This window comes from Glycine max, chromosome 15 (assembly GCF_000004515.6).
Source record: "Glycine max cultivar Williams 82 chromosome 15, Glycine_max_v4.0, whole genome shotgun sequence".
Lineage (NCBI taxonomy): Eukaryota > Viridiplantae > Streptophyta > Magnoliopsida > Fabales > Fabaceae > Glycine > Glycine max.
Window position 1 is genome coordinate 29,510,172 of NC_038251.2, and position 17,242 is coordinate 29,527,413.

General features: G+C 42.5%; 1 non-coding gene across 1 annotated transcript; it reads right to left on the reverse strand.

Moving 5' to 3' along the window:
* Nucleotides 1–12,860: 12,860 nt before the first annotated feature.
* On the reverse strand, nt 12,861–12,967 carry LOC112999691 (small nucleolar RNA R71). Its single transcript, XR_003264900.1, has one exon. It is a non-coding gene; the product is annotated as a small nucleolar RNA R71 (small nucleolar RNA).
* Nucleotides 12,968–17,242: the final 4,275 nt, after the last annotated feature.

A 17,242-nucleotide genomic window follows, 5' to 3' on the forward strand; every position in this document is an offset into this window, starting at 1 on the left:
GACAGGTAGTCCTCTGGAGGTGAGGGCGTGCAGCCCTCTGATGGCGAGGACGTGTAGTCCTCTCACTGGTGAGGGTAACTAGTACCCAAGGTGAGGGCGTGTAGCCCTCTCAAGGCGAGGACAGGTAGTCCTCTGGAGGTGAGGGCGTGCAGCCCTCTGATGGCGAGGACGTGTAGTCCTCTCACTGGTGAGGGTAACTAGTACCCAAGGTGAGGGCGTGTAGCCCTCTCAAGGCGAGGACATGTAGTCCTCTGGAGGTGAGGGCGTGCAGCCCTCTGATGGCGAGGACGTGTAGTCCTCTCACTGGTGAGGGTAACTAGTACCCAAGGTGAGGGCGTGTAGCCCTCTCAAGGCGAGGACAGGTAGTCCTCTGGAGGTGAGGGCGTGCAGCCCTCTGATGGCGAGGACGTGTAGTCCTCTCACTGGTGAGGGTAACTAGTACCCAAGGTGAGGGCGTGTAGCCCTCTCAAGGCGAGGACATGTAGTCCTCTGGAGGTGAGGGCGTGCAGCCCTCTGATGGCGAGGACGTGTAGTCCTCTCACTGGTGAGGGTAACTAGTACCCAAGGTGAGGGCGTGTAGCCCTCTCAAGGCGAGGACAGGTAGTCCTCTGGAGGTGAGGGCGTGCAGCCCTCTGATGGCGAGGACGTGTAGTCCTCTCACTGGTGAGGGTAACTAGTACCCAAGGTGAGGGCGTGTAGCCCTCTCAAGGCGAGGACATGTAGTCCTCTGGAGGTGAGGGCGTGCAGCCCTCTGGTGCTGAGGACGTGTAGTCCTCTCAAGGCGAGGACGTGTAGTCCTCTGGAGGTGAGGGCGTGCAGCCCTTTGATGGTGAGGACGTGTAGTCCTCTAAAAGTGATAGGTACAAGTACCCAAGGGTCCACCCTTGGGAAAGCAAGAGATCGACTCATCGAGAGGGCCGGTCATCCCCAAATCCACACGATTGGATATTAGATGTAGGAAATCTATGCATGCATGCAACCTTTGTCGTGAAATTTGGTAAATGCGGACTTCATTTGAAACAATGCAATGTAATGGAAAGTTGTACAATGTTCATGACATTCTTTCCCTATTTTGTGATTTTGATTTTGATTTAATTTTTTTTTGGAAAACACAGATTGACTGTCCTTTTGAAAGAGGTGATAATTCAGGCAACCTCATCCTATCTTTTTTGCAAATCTCTCCGGGAACTCCCTCAGAGTGTGTGTTCTGTTTGATTTAGTCACTTGACCATTTTGGAGCGTCGGCAATGGAGTCGTTTGATGTTTGATCAATCCATTGAAATCCTAAGGTTTGTCCCCCCTTTTTTTTTGTTAAAAACATCGATGGGTGAGAACTTTTGATCGGCCCCTATGTTCACTTGAGGCTCATGCACGGTGCCCCTCATTGCCCCAGTGTAAGGCTTTGAGGTACCAATCGTTGTCTTTCGTCATGACCTTGTAGGAGGGAACCTATTGGGTGAGAACTTCTAATCTGCCCCTAGGTTCACTTGAGGCTCATGCATGATGCCCCTCATTGCCCCAGTGTAAGGCTTTGAGGTATCAATCGTTGTTTTGTTTTCATAGCCTCGTAGTGAGGAAGAGCAGTTGATTCTTGCAAAAAGAATTTTCCAAGGACGAGAAATAGTTGAAGGATTTTTTGATGGATTAAGTCAAATGACTCCTATGTAGAAGCAAGATGTTTTGATGTTTTGATGATGCCAAAGGATCAAGTGCTTCCAAGTTTTATTCAAGGCAAGAATCCAAGAATCCAAGAAAATCAAGATATATGATCAAGTTGATCTCTAGAATCTTAGGGAGAAGTTTCCAAATTAAAAAAAAACAAAAGGTTTGACCAAAGAATTTTTTTTGTTAAAAACATCGATGGGTGAGAACTTTTGATCGGCCCCTATGTTCACTTGAGGCTCATGCACGGTGCCCCTCATTGCCCCAGTGTAAGGCTTTGAGGTACCAATCGTTGTCTTTCGTCATGACCTTGTAGGAGGGAACCTATTGGGTGAGAACTTCTAATCTGCCCCTAGGTTCACTTGAGGCTCATGCACGATGCCCCTCATTGCCCCAGTGTAAGGCTTTGAGGTATCAATCGTTGTTTTGTTTTCATAGCCTCGTAGTGAGGAAGAGCAGTTGATTCTTGCAAAAAGAATTTTCCAAGGACGAGAAATAGTTGAAGGATTTTTTGATGGATTAAGTCAAATGACTCCTATGTAGAAGCAAGATGTTTTGATGTTTTGATGATGCCAAAGGATCAAGTGCTTCCAAGTTTTATTCAAGGCAAGAATCCAAGAATCCAAGAAAATCAAGATATATGATCAAGTTGATCTCTAGAATCTTAGGGAGAAGTTTCCAAATTAAAAAAAAACAAAAGGTTTGACCAAAGAATTCTATCATTTCAAATTGAGATTTGCTCTCTGGTAATCGATTACCAGCAGCTGAAAATGTTTATATTCAAATTTTTAAAACCTGTAATCGTTTACACAAGTCTTGTAATTGATTACCAGAGAGGATTTTCAAAAAATAATTTCCAAGAGACATATCTATTCAAATGTTTTATGAACGGCCATTCAAATGTTTTAAAGAGAGTTTTTATTGCACAAACAGTTTTATCCTCTCGAAAGATCAAGAGTATTTCTGAACTGAAATGTCTTATCCTCTCAAAAAGATTCCTTGGTCAACCACTTGCTTATTCAATAAGGAATTTTGATTGGTCTTCATTGTACAATCTATCCCTTTTAAGAGAGATTTCTTCTTCTCTTCTTCTTATTTCTGAAAAGGGATTAAGAGACCGTGGGTCTCTTGTTGTAGAGGATTCCTGAACACAAGGGAAGGGTTATCCCTGTGTGCATTGTTAATCCGAAAAGAGAGAGTGGTAGTTCAATTGGGGAATAGTCTTTGCATCTTAATTCAACCCCCCTTTTTCTTAAGGTAACTGAGGCCATTTGTCCAACATCCTATTCTTGATAACTCACTTCTCTCTAAAAAGACAAAATGAGGTCACATGAACGTCTATATTTTTACTTGAAAACACAGTCAATCAAATGCCTTTTTATTTTTTATTTTGAAACTTATTTTTTATTTTGAAACTTATTTGTTTTGAACTTTGCTCGTTGTTTTACGGCACCCCCACCAACGTGCAAGATGAGTAATCTCTGATTGAACGGTCTTGGAAGTCAACACTCAGGAGCGCAGGTTGCTTGAGCAAACAGACCAATGGCTTATACCCACATTCCGGTGAAAGTTGAATAAGCAAACATGCGTTCGTGAGAGGATGAGGGACAAAGATATCAACTTTATCCATTTCATTTAACATTGTAGCTGTGGTTTACAATATAAACTTGGAAACCCTGATGAGTCATTAGGGACACCTAACAACAGCTTTCAAAATTGCCCCATGTGTGGCATTTCTTGTCAATGTTAGGATTTACACGCAATTCTCCTCAAATTTCAGCCAGCCCGTATCAATTAGACTTCACACTTTATGCTTCGGGGTCATACAATGCTCAATGGAATGCCCCAGGGCTCCTCCACGATAAGCACACGTTGCGTTCGAGTCGTATCCTCAGAAAAGTGAAGGTTGATGAACCTTGGCTAGGGTTATGGCTACCATTGAATTATCAAGTAGATATGGGAGCAAGTCAGCATAGGACACTGGAATTGGGGTGAATTCTACAGGCTTTCTCGCTGCAAAATTCACTTCTTGGTTGGTGTTTTTGGTTTGTGCTAAAGGTGGTGTTCGTCATTGGAAGTATGGTAGACAGACTTTGTGGTAGATTTAGGGATGGCCTTTGTGGATAACTGGGTGGTGGGTAAGGAGAAAGTTTGTTATTGGCTGAGTAAAGATATTGTTGGGTTGGTGGGAAATTTGGCCGTACAGGAATGGCAGTCACAGCATGGGTTTCTCTCTCATCCTCACCCTCTTTATTTGCCCCAGTTTTCTCAGTCGTCCTAGTAGGATGATCAAATTTGCCTCTTTTCGGACCCACATTGATCCTTTCACTGGCGAAGACCAAATCTGCAAAGCTTTGAGGGTGCGCAGCCCACCATCTTTTCATAGTAGAGTACCGATAATGTGTCTACCATCACGATTATCGTCTCCCTTTCCATTATTGGGGGTACCACCTGGGCCGCCAGATCCCTCCACCTTTTGGGCGTGTTCTTTGAATGATCCGTCCCCCTTTTTGCAAATGTTCTGTAGTTGCATCCTATCCAGAACCATATCAAAATTGTATTGATACTGCCTAACAAAGGCAACCATTAGGTCCTTCCAAGAATGGACTCGGGAAGGTTCCAAGTTAGTGTACCAGGTAACAGCTACCCCAGTAAGACTTTCATGGAAGGAATGTATCAATAATTCCTCATCTTTTGCGTATTCCCCCATCTTCTGACAATACATCTTTAGATGGTTCTTGGGACAAGTAGTCCCCTTGTACTTGTCAAAGTCCAGCACCTTGAACTTGGGAGGGGTGATGATATTGGGTACTAGGAACAACTCTTTTAGGTTAGCAAAGGCATAATCTTCACCTCCTTCAATGGCCCTGAGCCTTTCCTCTAAATGATCTAACTTTTCCATTTCTACCATAGCACGAGGGTTTTTACTTGTTGTGGAATGCAAGAGGTGTAGCTGGAGGTGATATTGAGGGCCTTCCGAAGTGTTTTCAAGGGGTATACCACCAACTGCTTGCCCTTCAGTGGCATATCCGAGCCAAGGCTCGAAGTCGGCTAGATTGTGGTGGGGAATTTCATGTGTCTCTTCCACGGTTTAAGAGACATGTGCATGATCAGTTTGGGGTTGCTGGCTCTCAAAGGGTATAGGAGTGGAGTTATTGACATTCTTATTGGGAGTGTACGCCACATTGGGTGGCGTATAGTTGAGAGGCAAGCCATATGGCGGGAAGGCGTGCTCGTTTTGAATTTGTACATTATGGGGGCTGCCCGTACTTCCCAAATCTTTGCCTACCATATATGAGGTTGGATGATTCATTTGGTTGATGCCGGATGGGGACATCAGGTTCACCTTAGCAACAACGCTGGTAGCGGCAATTACAACCACATTGGCTTCCATTATCTTTTTCACGCTCATCGTGGCCTCCCTCATTGTGGCCATTTTCTCTTTAATGGCCTCCATGTCGGCCTTCATCTTCTCTTGTATCTCCTCTACTTCACCCATTACTCTAGCTCTAGCACAAGTTCGGTGAGGACGCCGTAAAGCATGTTTTTTTTTTTTTTTTGATAACAATGATTAAGTTCATTTTATTTTATTTTATTTTATTTTTCAACGAAAGAATGCAATGATCAATGCAACCAATGAAAAGCATGGATGTATGCGAATGATGTACAGTTGAAGTATTGCGAATTTTTACGCAGGATATGGGGTTGAATCAATTTAGATTTTCAACATGGTCCATGACATCTTTGTCAAAGTGAAACTGGAAGTAACAAGGACATCAACAATCCTAAATATGTTTGGCAGTAGATGAAGCAGTGATGTGACTCGATTCATCTTTTGCCCCAATTTTGCAAGACGGTTACTTCCATATTTCAACTTGACTTGATGAACCTTTTTGTAAAAGCATGAGCTTGGTTCAACCCTATAATCCAAGGAATGGCAATTCTGATCGCCAATACTTCAACAACATCTCATAGGGATGAATGACTCGGGCATACTTTAAGCTTATGCACGGAAAATGTAATTATGAAATTGAGATGCCCGAAGAAACACCATTTCCTAGTTAACCATGCATTAGGTACCATGTTCAATTATTTTGTTTTTAAGTGAAACGGGTTTATGATCCCAACATGGTTGGCTCCTAACACATGAAACTAAGAATGTAGTGTGAAGTTTCACGCTTCCCCCTTTTTTGTTTTTGTTTTGTAGAGGAAAACGCAAGGATGAGCAAACATGAAAACAAATGGTATGCAATTTTGCAGATCAAAAAGTTTGTTGAACGCATATGCATGATGATGCCATGACTCATGCAAAATGTGAGGCCGGAATATGATAACGGACAAATGCAGGATATGTCCATTATGATGTTATGAAGAGATGCTTATGCGATGCATGATATGAATGCATTTTACAGACACGAGAGCCCGGAAAATTATCTCTTCTTACTTGCGCATTTGGGGGCGCAGTGCCCCATGTGTACAATTAAGAAGGTGATATGGACCTTCCGGCTTCCCGTGACAAAGGACGAGACCAACATACAATGCATGCTAGAGATAAAATGCGGGAGTGACTTGATTTGCACAAGCTTTTGGAGTAGAAACATGGGACCAACTCATTTTATTTCAAAAAGGAAGTCGTATCTAGTCAAGGTCTGAGAGACCATACAAGTTTCCTAACGATTTCTAATTATGTGGGCCATTAAGTCTATCATATGCTGACAATAGCCGAGAAGCCCATGAATCTCTTCGGGGGCGGAGTAGGTGTCTGCCATCGCCTTGGCCTTGGCTAACAATCGGGGAAGTTCTTGACTCCCGTTCAAGGTAAGAGCAAACCGATCCATCCACATGGTTGCCTCTTGGTGTAAAGAGTCGATCACCCTTCCTCTAGCCTCTTTTTCCGCATATACTTGGGCATATTCGTCCGCAATCCTATGCTCGTGGGCCGCGGCTAGACCTAACTCTTCTTGGTACTTGGCGATGATAGCTAGCATGTTGGTCTCCGTCTCGCATAAACGCTGAGACAAGCTTCTTTTGGACCTTGAACAAGCAATCAACTCTTCTTTCAGAACCATGCTATGTGCTCGCGACTGGTCCCTTTCTTCCCTTCACAACTTGAGTTCACTATTGCTACCCCATAGAGCTCCGCGAAATTTGTTCCGGCCATACTCTTCCTTGCGAGCCCTCTTGGTCTCTCGTTCAAGGGCTCTTGCGGTAATTGCATTCTCTTCCCGTAACCCGGCACACTCCTTCCGAACGTGTGTAGCAGCCAACTTGAACTTCTCCTTGGCGAGTTTTGCCTTTCCTAACTCGCTTTTGAGAGCTTGGACTTCTTCGTCCTCTTCCGGTGCTTCAAAATTCTCTTCGCTGACGACTTTTAACTTGGCGAGCCAATCTAAACCTCGTATGCGAACTTTCAGCCATTCGTGGTACCCACCAATGATGCCATTACGAATGCCTCTAAGCTCTTGATCTTTCTTTAACGGGGTTTCCCATGCCTTATGGATTCTTTGTATAGTCTTGGAATTTTGTGCGCCGAGATCCCTCACAAGGAAAGGAGACATGCTTTCTTCCGTCGGTGCTCCCCTCATGGGGTACCCTAGTTGTCTTATAGCGAGCGTGGGATTGTAATTAATACAACCCCTCGTTCCTACCAGCGGAATGTTTGGGTATCTTCCACATGAGAAAAGGACTCCTTCTCTTCCTTCCTTCCATCGGGGGAACCAACTGATTGTTCTACTTCCTATCCCAGCCAAGAGCTGGTCCCAATCCATTCTCCTCTTTTCAGTACACGAGCGATGGCTCAGGAGCGGACATGGATGTCTTGTGTCTTGCTGGAACAAGTGTGAAACCAACCAAACACAGAGGGCGGGTAAGCAACAGATGATCCGTGCGCTACTCTTCTCGCACCTTCGGTCAAATGTGTCAAATAGATCTGCCAAGACAGCTACCACCGGACTTTCCTTGCTATGGTGGTAGGCAAGGAAAGCGTCGATCGCTGCTAAGCCTACCAAACCATCCACGTTTGGAAAGAGGACGACCCCAAAAATTAGCAAAGCTAACACATCCATAAACGGGACCCATTCTCCTTGATTGGCCATACCCCTCGCTTTGTCTTCTAGGTACTTCTGTGGTAGGCCCGCTATGCCGTTCCGAGTCTGTTTTATGCGGTCCAAACCTCTGGCTGAATCCTTGACCACAGTTGCAATTCTGCTTAAAGAGGGGAGACACCCGGAGGAAAGATATGGTTTTCTTCCCCCGAGGGGACACCCTAGAATTTCCTCAAATTCTTCAATGGTTGGTACTAATTGAAAGTCTCCGAATGTGAAGCATCTCAAAGGCTGGTCGTAGTATTGGGTAAGTGATGCAATGGCTTCTATGGACACCTCTGCTATGGTCAACTCTAAGATCTTTCCGTAAGTCTTGCGGAAGGCTTGCATTTGGAGGGGTTCCATCAACCGCCCTAATTCCTTGATACTGGTGGTATCTGGGCTTCTGACCTTGACTTGGTAGAACCTCTTGCCGGTTTGATTTGTTCCCATGCTTACTAAAGTGAGATAAAAGCTGGTGCAAATCAAAACTCCGACATCTCATGGGTGGAATGGATGAATGCATGATGGAATGCATATGACACAGATGCAATCTAGGAATGCGGGGGTCCGGGGAATTTGTCCCCTTCTTAGATACGACGTCTAGGGGTAGCAAAATGCCCCAACGCACGTTTTTAAGAAGGCGACACGGACCCTCCGTTGGTTTGTTTACAGTAGGGATCAAGACAGAACCCATATGCAATGCCTATGCAAAAGACACAATGCGGGAATGTGCACAGTATGACAATATTTACCGAACATAAGCAAAAGGGTATATGATACTCATGCATGGCAGTGTGAAAAAATGGCACGCCGCGTGTTTGCTTCGTGCCCCTATTTAAGGGACCTACAAGGGAGAGAATTAACTAGGCTTTTAGCAATAATCCCCAAGGTAGTTATATCTCTCTTGATGGTTTCTAGAGGTATCATCCCCTTTGAAGAACATATTGTAGCAGTAGGGACTACTAGCAACAATAGGTTTTCAAAGAGAAAAGCTCTAGATGAGGGTTCACTGTAATCAAGCAAGTCGGAGACCTAGCATGATCACAGATTCACCTCCACTCCTTATGCTCCCATGAACCCGGGTATAGGGCCCTTTTTCACTCACAGTGTGTGCAAATAGTGTTGGTGTTTTGTGTGCATCAAATGAATAAATATTTACCTCATGCATACATTCTAAAACACACTAAAAGCAACAAATAGTTTATATACACAAGAACATAAGACAAATAAAGGGGAAACCAACAAAGGAGAAAGTCATGATAAAACATTGCACAAGATTAAATGGCCTAACTCTCTAAAAAACAGTCCCCAGTGGAGTCGCCAACTGTCGCAACCTACCCTTCGGCGGGAGGGCGACGCGAGACTCGCGGGATGCGTGTTCCACGAAAGGAATACGCGCGGAGTCGCCACCAACGTTTATTTGAGGAAAACGTCGGAAAAACCCGAAAAGACGCGATCTACGAACTTTTAAGTTGAAAGGTTCGGGAGTTGTATTTACGCACGGGGAAGGTATTAGCACCCCACACGTCCGTCCCAAGGGACGGCAGCCTTTAATCGAATGTGCAAACATGACTTTGATTTTTTATGTTCCTTTTTTATGTTTCTATATCCTTTATACCCTTTTTATATTTTTTTCTTTTTTGTGGTCGACAAGGGTGTTTCCCTTTGCTCCTACGTATTCCTCAATTTGTGATGAGGAAATCAGACCTACGTAGTTCTTTCGGAACAAAGTGTTTGGTTAAGTTGTTTTTGTCTTTTTTGCAAAATATGTTTTTTATTGAACAAAAGGTCATTTAAGGTGTTGAACCATTAAACGGTCTTTTGATTTTGAAAGGGGAGAAACATTAAGGCGTTGGACCATTAACGATCTCTTGTTTTTGAAAGGAGAGAAACGTTAAGGCTTTGGACCATTAACGATCTCTTGTTTTTGAAAGGAGAGAAACGTTAAGGCATTGGACCATTAACGATCTCTTGTTTTTTTGAAAGGAGAGAAACGTTAAGGCATTGGACCATTAACGATCTCTTGGGGTGGTCGACAAAAGCGGGGCTTTTGCTCCTACGTATCCTCAATGAGGAACTCAGACCTACGTAGTTCTTTCTTATCAAGTGATTCCCTTTTTTTTTTTTTTTACTTAAGTGGTGATCATTTAAAGGCGTTGGACCTTAAAAATGATTCATTTTTACTTAGTGAGAAATTGAAATGACAAACTTCAAAAGCCTATTTTTGTGGACGAGCTTGACTAGGCGAGTTGATTTTAGCCTTAGTTTCACTTTAGTTATTAATCAATTCGGTTAAGAATGAGAAATCCCAAAGAGAAAACGTCCGATTGATTTTCCGCTTTATTTTACTAAAAGATGTCTTTTTGATTATTATATTATTTTTTACCTCTTTTTGATTTCCAACGTGGTTACGGCATGACCGAACGGTCGGAATTTATTTTAACCGAAGCTAATGGATAATACAATTCAAACGTTCGGTGGAAATTTATTTTATTTTTAAGTTAAGCGAGAAACGACTTAAGTAAAAATGGCTTAAGCACGTCAACAGGGGGTATAAAAAGTAAACAAAACGAGAATCAAAATGCACGAAACACAATGTGGACCACTACGGGTACATAGAATGAATCGAAAAGCTTGGTTCGAGGCACTTACCCGTTGAAGATCGAAGAACGATGAAGAACGAATGAAGAACGTCGAAGAACGGTTCAAACCTTTGCGAGATTCCTCATGGAAAACGTTACGGAAACGTTTCGGAAGCGCCTCGGCTTAGATTTTCTTCACGGAAACAATTTTTCCAAGCAAATTCGAAAGAGAGAGAAGTGCCTAAGGGGCTGGGGGCATCCTTTTCTTCTTGCTTTCCTCCCCTATTTATAGCAAAATAGGGGAGGTGGTTGCCGCCCAGCTCGCCCAGGCGAGCTCAGCTCGCCCAGGCGAGCAGGGTTGCTTCCTCCAGAAGCAACCGCCTTCTGGAGGAATCTTCTGGAGGGCCCAAGTGGGCCTGGGTGCTATTTGCACCCCCATTTTTACTAAGTACACCCCCCTCTGCTGTTTTTTGGTGATTCTTTTTTCGTAAAGTTACGGAAACTTACGAATTTCGTAACGATACTTGTTTTCTTTCCGTAATGTTACGGAACCTTGCGGATTACATAATCATCCCCTTTTTGACTTACGGAATGTTACGGAACCTCACTTAATTATGTAACGATGCTTCCATTTGATTTCCGGTGTGTCACGGAAACTTACGGATTGTACATCAATATTTTTTTGGTTTTTCGGCATGTCCTGGAATTTCACAAATTGCCTAATGATGGGTGCCAAGCACCTCACGAGGACCAAAGAATGGTCGCACGTCACCGAGCAAAGGTCCCCGGACGAAATTAGGGTATGACAGGTTGGATTAAGTGGTTAACTGTTAGGGACAAATTCTCCATGACCCAGGATAAGAGAATGGCTTCTGAATCAGAGGAAACAACCAATTTTTAATATTAGTAGTTTCATATTCCAGTTTACTTATTCTGCTCTTTAATCACAAAACAAACAACCCCCCCCCCCCCAATCGTTACTGTTACTGCGCAAGTATATTATGAACATTTGGTTTGTCATTGCTCGATAGGAAACGACCTAGGATCACTTCCTAGTTACTGCATTTTCATGTTTATTTGATTCGGGTACGGCCTCGATCAAATTTGGTGTCGTTGCCGGGGAGCAGTATCCAAAGGTTCATAATAGCTAGCTAGTGTTGTGTGTTTAATTTTTTCGTGTTCTATGTTTAATTGTTAGTATTGTGTTAGTATTGTGTTAGTATGTGTGTTAGTGTTGTTTAGTGTCCTGGTATTTTGTTTAGTGTGTGTTCTGTTTTAGTTTTTCTATTAAGCATTTCCCCTGTTTCAGTTTTGGGTGTTTTGCGACGGACTTAGCGACCATTTTTTGCTTGCGGCAAACCAGAGTAGTAGTAGAAATCATGTAGCGACGGATTTTAGCGACCACCCATGCTGAATTATTTGTGATTTTTTGTTTTAATAGCTAGGGTTGTTATTTTTGGATGAATTTTTTTGTGGTAAATTATTTTAATCTATATTTTGTGAGAAAAATAGCTAGAGCCTTTAGTTTGGTCAGATTTGAAAGTTCCAAAAAAGTAGCAAATTTTGTGTTTGTCGAAACTTCAAACAGCCATAACTTTTGTTCCGGTTATCAGAATCGCAATTATTATATATGTATTTGGGGTAGAAAAAAATTTCCTACGCCGTGGTAATGGGCCACAGGCCAGCTGAGGTCTCCATCGTCCAAAAAAAGTGATTCTGTCAAAAGTTTTTTATTTTTCAAGTTTTATTCACTTATTTTTCTTAACCTACCATTTTTAGCTGCTATAGTTAGACTTTGAATTTTTGTCTGAAATTTTTTGTGCTATCTTCTCATCATTTTATAAGGTTGCTCACAAAATTTCAAGTCATTTAGATATCATTTGAGGGTAGTTGTAGTTCAAACCTGCACCTTTATTTACATGACAAGGCAACTAGTTGTGCATGCTGAATGTAGTGTATGACTGGAGGCAATCCATCTGACTTACAACCCTTTGATCCTGAGATAGATAGGACATTTCATAGATTAGTTAGGCATCATTTTATACCTTTTGATCATTCTGAGCAATCCATTACTGGTGAATCTGTGCATTCTGTTATTGGTGATTTTGAACATTATAATTTTGAGCATTCTGATTTAGCACATTCTGAGAACATGGCACAATGTCCACCCCGTGAGAGGACTCTAAGGGAAATGGCTGCACCTGATTTCACCTACGAAAGCTTGTGCATCCAATACCCTGATGAGGATGTCCCATATGTTCTTAAAATTGGACTGATTCATTTGCTTCCAAAGTTTCATGGCCTTGCAGGTGAAGACCCGCACAAACATTTGAAGGAATTTCATATTGTCTACTCCACCATCAAACCCCCAGATGTCCAAGAGGATCACATATTTCTGAAGGTTTTTCCTCATTCATTAGAGGGAGTGGCAAAGGACTGGCTGTATTACCTTGCTCCAAGGTCCATCACGAGCTGGGATGACCTTAAGAGAGTATTCTTAGAAAAAATTTTCCCCGCTTCCAGGACCACAGCCATCAGGAAAGATATCTCAGGTATTAGACAACTCAGTGGAGAGAGCCTGTATGATTACTGGGAGCGATTTAAAAAACTATGTGCCAGTTGCCCTCACCATCAGATTTCGGAGCAACTTCTTCTCCAATATTTTTATGAAGGACTCAGTAATATGGAGAGAAGTATGATAGATGCTGCCAGTGGTGGAGCCCTTGGAGACATGGCTCCTGCTGAAGCCAGAAATTTAATTGAGAAGATGGCTTCCAACTCCCAGCATTTTAGCGCCAAAAATGATGCCATAGTCATTAGAGGAGTGAATGAGGTAGCTACAAACTCAGCTGCATCATCAGAGACTAAGAAGCTTTAAGGCAAACTGGATGCATTGGTTAACTTGGTAACTCAACTGGCCTTGAATCAGAAATTTGTACCTGTCGCAAGGGTTTGTGGTTTATGCTCCTCTGCTGACCACCATACCGACCTTTGCCCTTCCATGCAGCAACCTGGAGCAATTGAGCATCCTGAAGCTTATGCTGCAAATATTTACAATAGACCTCCTCAACCTCAGCAGCAAAATCAACCACAGCAGAACAATTATGACCTCTCCAGCAACTGATACAACCCTGGATGGAGGAATCACCCTAATCTCAGATGGTCCAGCCCTCAGCAACAACAACAGCAGCCTGCTCCTTCCTTCCAAAATGCTGTTGGCCCAAGCAGACTACACATTCCTCCACCAATCCAACAACAACAACAACCCCAGAAACAGCCAACAGTTGAGGCCCCTCCACAACCTTCCCTTGAAGAACTTGTGAGGCAAATGACTATGCAAAACATGCAGTTTCAACAAGAGACCAGAGCTTCCATTCAGAGCTTGACTAATCAGATGGGACAATTAGCTACACAATTGAATCAACAACAGTCCCAGAATTCTGACAAGCTACCTTCTCAAGCTGTCCAAAATCCCAAAAATGCCAGTGCCATTTCATTGAGGTCGGGAAAGCAGTGTCAAGGACCTCAACCCGTAGCACCTTCCTCATCTGCAAATGAACCTGCCAAACTTCACTCTACTCCAGAAAAAGGTGATGACAAAAATTTACCTAACAATTTCTGTGCAGGTGAATCTTCTTCCACAGGTAATTCTGATTTGCAGAAGCAGCACATTCCCCCTATTCCATTCCCTCCAAGAGCAGTTTCCAACAAAAAAATGGAAGAGGCAGAGAAAGAGATATAGGAAACATTTAGAAAAGTAGAGGTAAACATACCTCTGTTGGATGCAATAAAGCAAATTCCAAGATATGCTAAATTCTTGAAGGAGCTATGCACTAATAAGCGGAAGCTTAAAGGAAGTGAACGAATTAGCATCGACAAAAATGTCTCCGCATTGATTGGTAAATCTGTTCCTCAAATTCCTGAAAAATGCAAAGATCCAGGTACATTCAGCATACCTTGTATTATAGGGAATAGTAAGTTTGACAATGCCATGCTAGATTTAGGAGCTTCTATTAGTGTCATGCCTCTGTCTATTTTTAATTCTCTATCTCTAGGTCCCTTGCAGTCAACTGATGTGGTAATTCATTTAGCTAATAGAAGTGTTGCCTATCCTGTTGGTTTCATAGAAGATGTCTTAGTTAGAGTTGGTGAACTAATTTTCCCTGTTGATTTTTATATTTTGAATATGGAAGATGGATTTTCTCAAGGATCAGTTCCCATCATTTTAGGCAGACCCTTTATGAAAACTGCTAGAACTAAGATACATGTTTATGCAGGCACACTATCCATGGAGTTTGGTGATATAACTGTTCATTTTAATATTCTGGATGCTATGAAATACCCATCTGAAGATCTTTTTGTATTTCGTGCTGAAATAATTGACCATGTTGTTGATGAATACATGACTGATCTTTATTCTAATCTGCATGCCTCTCACTCTTCCTGCATTGAGTCTGAAATTGTACTTGATCATATGTCTGAATTTGATGCTCAGAGTGAATCTGTGAGTGATATTGATTGCATGTCTGGTGGTGGTGTTTTACCTCTTGAGATTGATTTTATAGAGTCAGATAGGACTAACCATGTTTCAGGAAGTACACATACCTCTGACTTTCTTTATGAGGTAAAGGCTGAGAAACCATCTCCTTCTACCACTGTCCAGTCGACCACACCAGAATTGAAGCCTCTGCCATCAAATTTAAAATATGCTTACTTGGATGATAGCAAGAGTTTTCAGTGATTATATCTGCCTCCCTTGCTGATGAGCAAGAGGAGAAGTTGTTGTCAGTTCTCAAGAAGCATAAGAAGGCTATAGGCTGGACCCTGGCGGACATTCCTGGTATTAGCCCATCCACATGTATGCATCGAATAAATTTAGAGGATGGAGCTAAACCAGTAAGACAGCCACAGAGAAGACTCAACCCGGTGATTCTTGATGTAGTGAAGAAGGAGATAACCAAGCTTTTGCAAGCTTGAATCATTTATCCTATCTCCGACAGCCAATGGGTGAGTCCCGTCCAGGTAGTCCCGAAGAAGACCGACCTCATAGTGATAAAAAATGAGAAGGAGGAGCTGATTCCTACTCGGGTGCAGAACAGTTGGAGAGTCTGCATTGACTATAGGAGGCTGAACCAGGTTACCAAAAAGGACCATTTTCCCCTGCTATTCATTGACCAGATACTTGAACGCTTGGCAGGTAAATCCCACTACTGTTTCCTTGATGGTTTTTCTGGTTATATGCAAATTACTATTGCTCCTGAGGATCAGGAAAAGACCACATTCACCTGCCCCTTCGACACTTTTGCCTATAGGAGGATGCCTTTCGGCCTGTGCAATGCCCCTGGTACCTTCCAGCGGTGCATGATTAGTATTTTCAGTGATTTTTTAGAAAATTGCATAGAGGTGTTTATGGATGATTTCACTGATTTTTTAGAAAATTGCATAGAGGTGTTTATGGATGATTTCACTGTATATGGATCCTCTTTTGATGGTTGTTTGAATAGTTTGGAAAAAGTTTTGAATAGATGCATTGAAACTAACCTTGTTCTAAATTTTGAAAAATGTCATTTTATGGTTGAGCAAGGTATAGTTTTAGGCCACATTATTTCCAATAAGGATATTGAAGTAGATCTTGCAAAAATTTCTGTTATTTCACAATTGCCTTACCTCTCTTATGTGCGAGAGGTGCGATCTTTTCTTGGTCATGCAGGATTCTACAGGCGCTTTATAAGGGATTTTAGCAAAGTAGCCCTTCCACTGTCCAACTTGTTGCAAAAGGATGTGGAGTTTGACTTTAATGACAGATGCAAAGAGGCTTTTGATTGCCTCAAAAGAGTGCTGACTACCACCCCCATCATCCAGGCACCCAATTGGACAACCCCTTTTGAGCTTATGTGTGATGCATCAAATTATGCATTGGGGGCTGTCCTTGCTCAGAAAATTGATAGATTGCCCAGGGTGATATATTATGCTTCTAGGACTTTAGATGCTACCCAAGCGAATTATACTACTACTGAGAAAGAGCTTCTAGCCATAGTTTTTGCTCATGAAAAATTTCGATCTTATTTGCTTGGTACCCGCATTATTGTTTACACTGACCATGCAGCTCTAAAGTACTTGTTGAAGAAGGCTGATTCTAAGCCTAGGTTGATCCGATGGATGCTCTGGCTCCAAGAGTTTGACTTGGAGATCCGTGATAGGAGCGGAGCACAAAATCTAGTTGCTGATCATTTGAGTCGGATCGAACGTGTATCAGATGCGGATTCACCCATTCAGGATGATTTCCTGGATGATCATTTGTATATACTGTATAGTATTTCTGACTCTCTTTCTACTCCCTGATTTGCTAACATTGTCAATTATTTATTTGCCTCTATTTTTCCTCCCTTAGCATCTAAGGCCCAAAAAGATAAAATTAAAAGTGATGCTAAGCATTTTATTTGGGATGACCCCTACTTGTGGAAATTGTGCAGTGATCAGGTAATTAGACGATGCATTCCAGATCATGAGACTGACTCAGTCCTGTAGTTCTGTCATTCTTCCGCACCGGGAGGTCATCTGGGTGTTCAAAGGACAGCTCACAAAGTGCTTGATTGTGGTTTTTATTGGCCCACCATCTTTAAAGATGCGTGGAAGATCTACAACACTTGTGAGCAGTGTCAGAGAGCAGGAAATACACTTACATGGCGACAACAAATGCCTCAGCAACCTATGCTATTCTGTGAGGTGTTTGATGTCTGGGGTATAGATTTCATGGGCCCTTTTCCTGTCTCTTTTGGTTATGTTTACATTCTCCTTGCAGTTGACTATGTTTCAAAATGGGTGGAAGCTAAGCCCACTAGAACTAATGATGCTAAAGTTGTTGCAGACTTTGTCAGGTCTAATCTATTTTGCAGGTTAGGAGTACCTAAA